The following is a 10,993-nucleotide window of genomic DNA, read 5'->3' as shown; positions in this document are numbered from 1 at the left end:
TCGAACTCCTGAGATTTCCAAATCTTCTAACTTCTCTAACCCTAGGAAACTGGGAGCTTTGGGAGAGATATACGGTTGCTGTTGCAGTCAGCATAACCGTGAGAGAGAGAGAGAGAGAGAGAGAGAGAGAGAGAGAGAGAGAGAGAGAGAGAGAGAGAGAGAGAGGAAAATATTGTTTGAGCGGAGGAAGATCAAGGCTTAGTAGAGCGGAAGGGGAGAAATGAAAATACAGGATGAAAAGAAACAGAGAGAGAGGACTAATGGAATGTAGAAAGGAATATTGACGATAGACAGAGCGATATATGAATAAAAGGTAATACTCAATTAATATCCCTTGAGAAGAGAGAGAGAGAGAGAGAGAGAGAGAGAGAGAGGACGACAGTCATGGGAAGAAAAACAAATAAATCAAGAAGAAGTGAACGCGCCGCCATCCCCAAAAGAGTGATGGCATTTATCACTTAGAATTGCAGATGAACGAAAAGTTAAGCGACACAGAAGCTCGTTCCATCGATGTAATTGGAGGAAAAAGATTTTGATTACAGCAAAAATTCCTGACGACAAAAATACTGTTTTGACCAGTAGGTCCGCGGTTTTTTGCCATTCCTCTTACTTTTATCTATTTTCTTTTTCATGTTCAACTCATGGCTGGCCAGAGCCGTCGCAAAATTGTCTTATTTTATTTTTCTTTTGTCACAATGGAATCTGGGGGAAAAAATGCGAGGACTTGTTATATGAGATCTCGCTAGAAGTTTATTTCTTCAGCGAATGGAGATTGACAGGGATTTCCATTAAGTCTCTTTCTCTCTCTCTCTCTCTCTCTCTCTCTCTCTCTCTCTCTCTCTCTCTCTCTCTCTCTCTCCTTCTAAGGCTGGTGATTCGTGGGTTTGTATTCTTATATATATACATACATATATATATATATATATATATATATATATATATATATATATATATATATATATATATATATATATATATATGTGTGTGTGTGTGTGTGTGTGTGTGTGTGTGAATATGGATATGTTTATATATGTATACACATATATATAGGCTATATATATATATATGTATATATACATATATTTATATATATAAAGGTATATATATATATATATGTATATATGTATGTATATATGTGTATATATATATATATATATATATATATATATATATATCTATATCTACATGTGAGTTAGTGGAGCTCCTCGTTGGACGGGTCGGTACCGTTCTCGGCTAGCACTTGCTGGCCCACGTTCGAGTCTCCGACCGGCCAATGAAGAATTAGAGGAATTTATTTCTGGTGATAGAAATTCATTTCTCGTTGTAATGTGGTTCGGATTCCACAATAAGCTGTAGGTCCCGTTGCTAGATAACCAATTGGTTCTTAGTCACGTAAAATAAAATCTAATCTAATCCCTCGGGCCAGCCCTAGGAGACCTGTTAATCAGCTCAGTGGTCTGGTTAAACTAAAGTATACTTAACTTTGTGAGTTGGTGGTCCCGGACGGGTTGAACTTTTTCTTACTAAACAATTCTTTAGGAATGAATCTGGCAATCCTGCGCTTTCATTTTTTTTTTTTTAATCTTGTTTCAGCTTATACTAGGACCAATTCACCATTTGTTGACTAGCAGGCGGCCGGCCAAGATCGAACCATGTACCTAGTGAAACCAAATCCAGTGCTCTACCACTGAACTGCGACACATAGCTTATATATATATATATATATATATATATATATATATATATATATATATATATATATATATATATATATATATATATATATATATATATATATATATATATATATATATATATACACACACACACGTACATACATACATATTGTGTATGTGGTTTTATACGAGTACAGTTGTTTGTCTAATACATTTTAAATTTCCGAGTGAATTGCATATTTTCTTTTCCATGAGCGGAGTTGGGCAGTGACATACAAATACTTCCCTGTGCATGCTGTGCTGTGGGTGATGTTGTTAACCTCTTTTGTGGGTGAAAGGTCAGAGGTTAAGCTGAGTTTGTGCCGTTGCGGAGCTTCGATATAAATTGCGCACTGGAGGAGCCGTGAACCATTAACATTTTTAAACGCTGAACTATGGATGGGGAAAGTGTGTTCATTATATTCTGTGGCTTAACTTTGTAAGTAACGAAATATATTTTTGTTAATTAATGTATCTTGTTGAGTCGTACCTCCAGAGTGTGAAAATGCCTTTTGGTTTCACGATATTTAATGTCGTTTCGGTGACTTTAATTGGATGTGGGTTGACTGTGTTCGTGGGTTATGGAGGGGCACATTGTGAGTGCTATCAACTTCTCTTCGGTCTGTCTGTGATTAACTGTGAATTTTCTCGTGCTCTGTTTTATATTTCAAATTTATTTTGTATTAAAACAATTGTTCCAGTTATTTTCTTAATTTTTTTTTTTTTTTTGGTGGAGGTATTTTCTTCAAACTTTATATCTCAACCTTTTTGGAAGGGTATTCCTTTAATTATCTTTATATTTTCTTATTATATTTCCACTTTGCAATTTTGTTAAAATGGTAACATGATATGTTTTATCTTTTCGTGGAAGCCTTGTCCTCTATGTCCCCTTACAACATTCTCTTCACTGTTCTTAACGAAATTAATTTCTCATATAAGCAAATGCCTACTCACTCAGTATTTTAATGTTAAATTTTCACATCAAAGTGAATTGCAATCTCTCTCTCTCTCTCTCTCTCTCTCTCTCTCTCTCTCTCTCTCTCTCTCTCTCTCTCTCTCTCTCTCTCTCTCCACAAATTGAGTCTCACGTTAACAGCAAAGATCTCAACCAAAAATAAGTCACTCACATTTTCGTGTCCAAACCAGACTCTCTCTCTCTCTCTCTCTCTCTCTCTCTCTCTCTCTCTCTCTCTCTCTCTCTCTCTCTCTCTCTCTCTCTCTCAACAGCAATAATGTCTTACTTTCGAAGTCTGTAAAACACCAGCATTAGGAACATTAAAATGCAACGAATATCATTCAGACATATTAAAAACATCTTGAGTTTCATTCATTTGCCGTAATGTCAGCATTAGTTATCTTAATTATTCCACTCTCCCAAAACAAAGAGAGAGAGAGAGAGAGAGAGAGAGAGAGAGAGAGAGAGAGAGAGAGAGAGAGAGAGAGAGAGAGAGGGTGGAAACCTTGAACCTTGACATTATGAATGTCACTCGCAGCTTCAACGCCGAGTGGAGGAGGAGAAAAGGAAAACATGGAAGACTTGAAGGAAAACGAGGAAAAAATAAATTAGAAAATGCTGGCCGCGGGAAGAAAAAATAAAGAGGACTTTTTCAGCAAGAGAAAGTGCAGAAAAATCAACATGGAAATGTTAAGAGACGTGCAGGAAAAAATATGCAGTAGAAGACATCAGCAAAAGGTGGGAAAAATGAGAAAATGTCAGTTTTATTGAGTTCCCTCGTTTGATCGAATAATTAAAAATGAAAGTAATATAAAAAAATTAAGTACAGTCCCTACTCGACCGGTTCAGATGATCCGTACAGTGGCGAAGGAAGGAGGATTAGGATGGAATTGATTAATGGGAAAATGTAGGAATCTCTCTCTCTCTCTCTCTCTCTCTCTCTCTCTCTCTCTCTCTCTCTCTCTCTCTCTGTGTCAAGTTTATGGGGAAAAGCTTTTTTTTTTTCGAAATCTACCCAATTTTGATGATTTCATTCATCCCAGACATATTATTATGAAGATACCATTGCTGTCTGTTATAAGTAATATCACTTGTACTTAACTTCCATCTCGAAAATAATCATTGTACTTTTCATCTTAAGATTATATTCTCCTTGAAAATTATCAATGTGATCTCGTCAGTTATCAGTTGTTCCTTGCTTACACTTGAGTGCCGGTCGAGAATAATCTGTTTTTGAAATTATCATGATAATTACCGCCATGCGTCAGCTATTCCTGAGTGTGAACAAAGACTATATCCTCATTGAAGATAAAAGTTTCACCTGTCATTTATAAGTCATTCTTTGCATAAGCTTCCCTCCCACCTTCGACAAAATTTTCCCTTGTGCAAATATCATTATCATTATCATTAGTTATTCATTATTCGTTGCTGTAATTTTAATATATTTAGTGTAGCAATAACCACTGCCATCGCCACAATCGCCGCGTGTTTCTGCCTTCTTGATAACAGTCACTATCATAATCAGTATCATCTGGTAATGCATGACGGTTATCATGCATTTCCCAGAATGTTATTTCTCTCTCTGTCTCTCTCTCTCTCTCTCTCTCTCTCTCTAGTAAAAGATTTTCGCTTGTCATCTTTACGTGCTTAAGGCCCTTGAAATATGCCGTTTTTGTTGAGGTGTCATCTGCCAGTCTCGCCAAAAAAAAAAAATAAATAATAATGATGATGATCTTTCCTCTCAAGGCTTGTTAGTTCCTTACCACGAACCCACGGAACTTCACTATGTTGGGAGTTTCGAAGCATTTTTATTTGACTTGCTTTACCCTCTCCGATCATTGTCATAAAAACCTCATCATCATCATCATCATCGTCTTCTTCCTGAATTGCCTTACTTGGCTTTTTTTGTAATTATAACTTCATTATGATCACCATTATATATTGCCTTACTTTGCCTCGGTAATGATAACTTCCAAAATGAGATGTCTTGAATTGCACCGGTTCCTTTAATAATCAAAACCACTGGCTTTTTTCATTCTTGTTTTAAGCAAGTTTTTATCAAAGATGAGAAAATATGCCAAAATATAAACAGCTTATCTTATTCTTGTAACATTCTTTGCATCTGTTTAATATTGGCAATTTTAAAATCCTCAGCTTTTTTCATTGGCGATATTCTTTTTGTTCTCATTTCTCTCACTATGTGCGTCTCGGTAAATTGAATTGATACGTGTAATTATTATTATTATTATTATTATTATTATTATTATTATTATTATTATTATTATTATTTTGCGATATAGCCTTAAGCATGTAAAGATGACTAGCACAAATCTTTTACGAGAGAGAGAGAGAGAGAGAGAGAGAGATAATTTTACAGCAGGAATACATTTTTTCTGGAGAGCAGAGCAGCTCTTATTTAAGAAAAACCTATTGCAAACATTTCAACATCGTTGGACAGACATTATCACATTCGTGCGCCTGCGCTATTCTCAAAAGAATCCCGAACCAGACGAACTCTGTTGTCGTTCCTCTTCTTTTTTTGGATTTGTTTAGATCCAAGTCTCTCTTAATCTTTGCGAGAGAGGTTCAGTCCTAGTTTTATCTTGGCCAGCTTATTTATTCCTTCTGACTATTATTTCATCACTAACTCTTACCTCGGGCCATTGCTTTCATTTTGAAGTCTCTTTGATGGCAGACTTTGTTATTCTCAAGCTTTGCGTGAAATGTCCTTGACATTTCATCCACATTAAATTATACTACAGAATTCGACGAACTAGCTCGGCATTTAGTGAAATGCCTCTCAATAATATATAGGCGAGTGTCATGAAGTACCAGCTTTTACTGTTCATTGACCTGTTAGGAGGTTAATTTCATGCGCACACCAACTGCACGGTCGGGCTGGAGGAAGTAGGTAGACACACACACAATTCCACTCTTTGTAATTTGTGTACCTGCAAAGTACTTGCGCAGTGCCTTTTTTTATTCTGAGGGTGTATAACTTCCGTAGACTTTTGTAGAAAGTTTCGCCTATACGTCTACAGCACGTCTTTGTCAGTTCAACCAAGGTAGAGAAAGTTTAACTTTACTTATAGTTTGTTTTACTCGCAACAGTTTAGGTTAATTCATTAGCACCCCCTCTTCTCTCTCTTTCTCTCTCTCTCTCTTTCTCTCTCTCTCTCATTTAGAATTGACAGTATCTGGGCGAAATAAGTCCAAACTGAGGGCTTTGTAGTATGCCTTGTTGCACACGTTCTGGGCATCGGAAATCAAAGTGTGGTGTTCAGCAGTGAAATCATTATTTCCTGTTCGGACAAAATAGAAATAAAAATGTGACATGGTGCAACTTTCCTTCCGATATTTCGGTGCATTTAGAACGCCTTTTTCCCGAGACTCTTTGATTTTGAAAGTGGGCTACGTAATGTTGTTGGAATTTCTACTTTGTGCTGGACGCACTGCAAAACACCGGTAGCTTCTTTGGTAATTTACTCGTGTAAATTGTTTACGCTTTGTCTTTCGACGGAGTTTTTACTGGCTGTTCTGTAATGTGTTGACACTTTTTGACGTGAGAAGATCATTTTGTGAGCTTTTTGGGAACGTTTTTTATGGCCGCGTTATTTATCAAGTCTTGTATTTACACTTGCCATAAATGGGGAGGAAAGGATTATATTAATCTTTTCGTCTCTCAGTTTTATACTAAATGGCTTTTTTTTTAACTTATTTGTGTATTTGTTTATTAAATGTAGCTCTGTTCCAATAGCTTCTGCATGGGGTAACATTTCACTATTTTTAATCAAATTGGAAACATCTCTCTCTCTCTCTCTCTCTCTCTCTCTCTCTCTCTTGCCGGTCCTTCAACTCTCGTTGAATTGAAACCCACAGCGTGCCTTGATTTAGGTGTTTCCAGTTTGATTAAAAATAGTGAAATGTTATCCCCTTGCAGAAGCTATTGGAGCAGAGCTACATTTAATAAACAAATACACAAATAAGTAAAAAAAAAAAACCAGTTAGTATAATACTGAGAAAGGAAAAGATTAATATCATCCTTTCCTCCCCATATATGGCAAGTTTAATATAAGACTTTATATATATATATATATATATAATCTTTTTATTCCTTCCCTCATTCTTTTTTTTCCTGTCGCTTCTTTCGTCTCTTTTTTTTTTTAATCCACGAATTACCATCGATCACTTGATTAACATCTTTGCCCAACAGAGGCTCAGCAAGTTAAAGCAACGTATCTTGTACGTTCCTTCCTTGGCCGGTTTCGAACCTGAGAGAGAGAGAGAGAGAGAGAGAGAGAGAGAGAGAGAGAGAGAGAGAGAGAGAGAGAGAGGCGGGCAGGGTGGGGGCGGGGTTTCACAAATTATTGCCAGCCCATTAGTTTGTACTTTGTCCCATTAGCATTCTAATTTCCCGTTGGCCTCTACTTTTTAATGGGAAACATTTTCTTTCCCCTGATGTTTAATATTACAATTATATAATTGTCTTAATTTAATTTCTCCGCCCTTCACTGCAGCGCCGAATTTGAAATTCGGTTTGATTTTGATGTTGAACTTTGTGTTTGAGTTTTCTTCTGGATTTTTCTGTCAGAGAGAGAGAGAGAGAGAGAGAGAGAGAGAGAGAGATCCACTAAAAGAGGAAGAACTTGTGGCCAGAGATGCGTAGTGTCAGTGCTAATTTTTTTTTTTTTTTTTAAGCTTGTGTTTTTGTTTCTCAAAATTAGTGTTATTCTTCGTTTCGCTGTAGCATATCTTACTTAAATTTTCTATAATTTTCTTGTTTTAACAATTCCGGCAAAATTCGTAGCAGCGATTTTATAAAAAATTTTTCCGGGGAAGGTGGTCCTTTTCACATCGTTTCCTAGTATTGACTGAAATTACACATTTCAATGAACACTGGTAAAACTTGAGAATTTCCGTAAGTAATCTCATCATTTTGAGAAGAGGAACAATTTTTGATGAATATTCTTGTCATTTTTGCTCACCTCCCCTCAAAACAAAACTACCCTAAGTTTATGTGTGATATCTGTTAGTCTTTTAAAGGATCCATTCCCCTGCTTCTTCCCCCTTTCCCGTAAGGGGGTTAATAGTAAATTGAGGATGGATGGGAGCGTATAATGCCCCCTTTCACGGCTGATTTTTACGCGTACATGGTGCACGTTTATTTGGACCGCGATAGGTGGCAATCGGTCCTTCCTGATATAATTTCCTGGACCACTAGTTCCCACTTAATAAACGTGTATTATTTATATCCTCAAAGTGATAACTTCATGATGATTGATATTAGGAGGTAATAATGGTGAACACCGAACGCGCATTATTAAATACGAAAAAGTCCAGCTCTGAAAGGCATTTCATTTCTTCGTGAATATCATAACGCTGGCAATTCAGAGTCTTCAAGAACCGGAGATATCCTTATTGATATTATCATTATTAGTATTATTCGTCTAACACACGTTTGTAAGGAAGAAATTATTATTCAGCTTGTTAACAAACTCATATGTAGGCAATTATTATCATCATTCAATATGTTCACCTGTCCATAAGAGACTTTATTATTATTATTATTATTATTATTATTATTATTATTATTATTATTATTATTTATTATTATTATTACATGAAACAATAAAATTTGGCCAACAACTTGTGGCGATGGCGTCCAAAGAATTGACTGATTATATAAAATAAGAATGAACTCAATAGAATGTGAGGCGAGATGTATCTATATGTAGTAATTAGAAATGAGTTCAAAGATTAACTACCGAAGGTTTTTGAAGGAGCGTAAACATTTTCTTTAATTTTTGTATGTCATTAAGTTTTCCTTTTCTTAACTCTTGATTGATAATTTATATTTTTCATAAACGAATTAATAAATTTCTGTTACAGGGTTATTGTTTTTTCAGTATGCATATAACTGTAGAATTATTGTATACGTAATTTATATATTCTATGTACGTATATCTAAAATTAGGCGCTACCACCTTTTACCCGGCATAGCCCAGTGCGATTAGGAAGAAACTACTTGACACACGCAGTACACACAACACACGCACACTCGTACATTAATACAATCCCGTAATATATATATATAATATATATATATATATATATATATATATATATATATATATATATATATATATATATATATATATATATGTATATATATATGTATATGTGTATGTATATATATACATATATATATATATATATATATATATATATATATATATATATATCATAAATTTATTTCTATTCCAAATATACAAACATCGTCTCGATTGACACTTATGCACAGAAGGATATAATACTCTTGTTTAGAAAGACGAAATTTATTTATAGAAATATAGACAGAGCCGATAGCTTTCGTCCATTCTTCTGTGATCAAGTCCACGGAAGGATTGACGAAAGGAATAAGCTCTGTAAATACTGTATCTCTATAAATAAATTTCGTCTTTCTAAACAAGAGTATTACTGTGGATCCTTCTATATATACGTGTGTGTGTATATATATTATATATATTATTTTATGTATATATACATACACTTATATATGTATGTATATGTATATAATATATAATCTGCATATCTGTGCCTGTATGTATGTGTATATATATATATATATATATATATATATATATATATATATATATATATATATATATATATATATATATATGCAGGATCTTATTCATTTACGTATGTATGAGTGTGTGTGTGTTATGTGTATTACATATATCACGTATTTACTTCCTAATCATACTGGGCTGTGCCGGGAAAAAGATGGTACCACCTAATTTTAGTCCACTCAACCTTTTTCTGCTACCAAAAAAAAGAAATCACGAAGCCCGTGAAACATCTAGAAATGAGGTAAACCTTTCCATACCAGTCGTTCTCTCTCTCTCTCTCTCTCTCTCTCTCTCTCTCTCTCTCTCTCTCTCTCTCTCTCTCTCTGTAAATACATGGAAGGCGAAGAGGGCAGACATTTATGGCGAGGCTGAGAAAAATAATGATGGCGCACGGTCTCCGCTCTCTTTCTCGTAATGTGTTCTATTTTATGGATTCTCATTCTTTACTGTTACTTTATTCCGGCTCTTATATATATATATATACATATATATATATATATATATATATATATATATATATATATATATATATATATATATTTATATATATATATATATATGGTGTCAATAAAAATTTCAAAAATTCATTGTACCCACCTTTGCTAACATAGAGGGCCAGACAGGAAGTGTTGTTATAGTAGAATGACTTACTGCAAGGTCTTCAAGGAAAAACAAGGACATTAAAATGAATAATTTTAGTGGATTTTATAGCTTGTGACGCATACTGAAGTCTATCAGAATATGCAGCTGTCGTAACATGATGATCCTGTCAATTCTAATTTTGCTGCTCCTCACAGAGAAGTGAAGAATTTGATATAAGAATTTTCATGTCCGGTGCATAACTGCAATCCCATCATTTCCAACCGGATTTAATGTACTTTATTGCCACATGCATTCGAAGAGTTTACAGAGCGGTTCAAGTGAAAACCCAAAGTAGAGCAAGATAACATGGGGAACCTAAAACGTCCAGAGTGAACGAACCTTTTCGTTCGCAGACAGAGGCTGAGACAGTTGCCTTATCATAATCGCAGATTAAAATGCAGAAATTCTCCGAAATTTTCTCTGCAGATAGACAGACATCCGCTCATGACACAGCAACTTCTAATAGTAATATCCGGTATAAATATGGTTAGCTGATCTGAACTACACCTAGTCACATTTCGTGTTTACGAGTAATATTGTAATAAACACACCATGTGAAAACTATAGCTCACTGTCATTGAAAAAACTGGATACATACTTGAGAAACAGCTGTGTGGTTTTACAAGGAATGAGTTAATTTACTTACCTTTCACTTTAAGACATTCTTATCATAGCCCAGACTTAGAAAAATATGATATATCCACATAACAAATGAAGAAACGTCTTTCATTTTAGCACTAACTTTACTCGAGAATTATCACGTTCATGCATATATATGTTTTTCATTCCCACGTATTATTTTTATATTATAATTACATTTCCACATGATCTTAGATGTCTTGTGCCTTATTAGGAAGCCCACAAGTTTGTTTTATACGATTCCTCATTCTGCGTGCACAAAACGTCTAAGGTTTCCATTCGTCACCTGAGACATTGTCTTTGAATACTGGCTATGCACAGTGATGAACTATCGCAACTTTAGCCAATATAATACCCAATTCTTTTTTTCTCTCTTTCTTGCTGTGCTCTTACTCAGCGGTCATTGTAAC

At 34.9% G+C, this 10,993-nt stretch overlaps 1 long non-coding RNA gene across 1 annotated transcript in view; it reads left to right on the top strand.

Annotated features, from left to right (window-relative positions):
• The window catches only part of LOC136847666 (uncharacterized), a 319,834-nt gene that overhangs the window by 197,509 nt on the left and 111,332 nt on the right, over nucleotides 1–10,993 (top strand). The gene's annotated exons all lie outside the window — the stretch shown is intronic.

The sequence above is a fragment of the Macrobrachium rosenbergii genome, chromosome 17, assembly GCF_040412425.1.
Source record: "Macrobrachium rosenbergii isolate ZJJX-2024 chromosome 17, ASM4041242v1, whole genome shotgun sequence".
Classification (NCBI taxonomy): Eukaryota; Metazoa; Arthropoda; class Malacostraca; order Decapoda; family Palaemonidae; genus Macrobrachium; species Macrobrachium rosenbergii.
Note: the sequence above shows the minus strand (reverse complement) of the source record. Positions and strands in the feature narration are given on the sequence as shown.